Source organism: Stegastes partitus, unplaced genomic scaffold (genome assembly GCF_000690725.1).
Source record: "Stegastes partitus isolate 25-593 unplaced genomic scaffold, Stegastes_partitus-1.0.2 Scaffold2386, whole genome shotgun sequence".
Taxonomy (NCBI): domain Eukaryota; kingdom Metazoa; phylum Chordata; class Actinopteri; family Pomacentridae; genus Stegastes; species Stegastes partitus.
In genome coordinates this window covers 16,912-18,036 of record NW_007580117.1, presented here as the reverse complement: position 1 = coordinate 18,036, position 1,125 = coordinate 16,912, and the positions used below count along the sequence as shown (strand labels likewise).

Genomic DNA, 1,125 nt, shown 5'->3' with positions numbered 1-1,125 from the left:
CCACTCTGGGCCCGGGACAACAGACCCGTTTGTCCCCCCCTATCGGCGGGCGTGCTGGGAACTGCCTCAAAGAAACCTCCATGGACTGGGAGTCAATGAAGAGGCTGAGCAGTGCTGGAACCCTGAACCCTGAAACTTACTGGAAGTCTGCATAAAGAGGCTGAAACAGGAATAATGTGATCACTTCTCTTTGTTCTGGTTAAAGGCCTGTGAAAATATGATTATTACAAACTGAACCTTTCTGTCCACAAACAAATCCTGTTAACTTTACGAATAAGAACAGTTGCAATAATAATGATAATGTCAGCATGTTTCTGTGCACTGGTTTTCCATTTTTTTTTGTAGATTGGTGAATCTGCAAATGAAGTGTTTCAGTTTTCTGTCTGACATCTCATGTGTACAGACTTACTCTGCTGAACTGTATCCCAGAGCGGCTCCATCAGCCATCCAGGGGGGAGGGAGGCGCCCCCCCCCCATCCCGGCTTTCCCCCCCGGTGTCCCCCTCACCCTGCTCGGCTCCGTCATCCCGTCGCGCCGGAAAAGGCAGAGCTGAGAAAAAGGAGGCGTTGCCCTCCAACAACACATCAGCTGCAAATTTATGCACAGCAGTGAAATCTGTGCTGCTGCTGCTGCTGCTGTCCTGCTCCCGAGAAGAAGAAGAAGAAGAAGAAGAGAGGCAGCAGCGGGCATCACGGGAACAAAAAGCCCGGCAGGCCGCAGAGTTGCTCGGCGTGCTTGTGCAGCGGGCAGCCGGTGCAGCAGGAGGCGGAGAAAAGCCGCACCGCTGACGGTAAGGAGCCCCCGTTAACGAGCCAGACGGCGGCGGCGGCGGCGGCGGCTAGCGGGATGCTAGGAGGAGTAGCCTCCGCTGGATCCGGCGTTAACTGGTGGGAAACATGGAGGGCAGCTAGCTAACGTTAGCTCAGGTGATTGTTGCAGACTGCTGGGACGGGACGGAGTGCAGGAGGAGGAGCAGGATACTGAGGGAATAACAAAGCTGCTCCTCCGCGTACGGAGTTCCTGCAGGCTGCTAACCTGCGTCCACATCAGCTGCTCTCGTGCAGCTCTTTGTAAATGTGGACATAGTGTGTCTGCTGCATGGAGCTTTGTGCAGCATCAACTTTG

The 1,125-nt window shown here is 54.4% G+C and overlaps 1 protein-coding gene across 1 annotated transcript in view; it reads left to right on the top strand.

The window, feature by feature from the left end:
• The first annotated feature begins 712 nt into the window (after window positions 1-712).
• LOC103374884 (polyhomeotic-like protein 1) overlaps window positions 713-1,125 on the top strand; it is a 17,205-nt gene continuing 16,792 nt past the window's right edge. The window contains exon 1 of the mRNA XM_008305037.1: window positions 713-790. The gene's annotated coding sequence lies outside the window, so the exon portion shown is untranslated. The remainder of the gene's footprint in view (window positions 791-1,125) is intronic.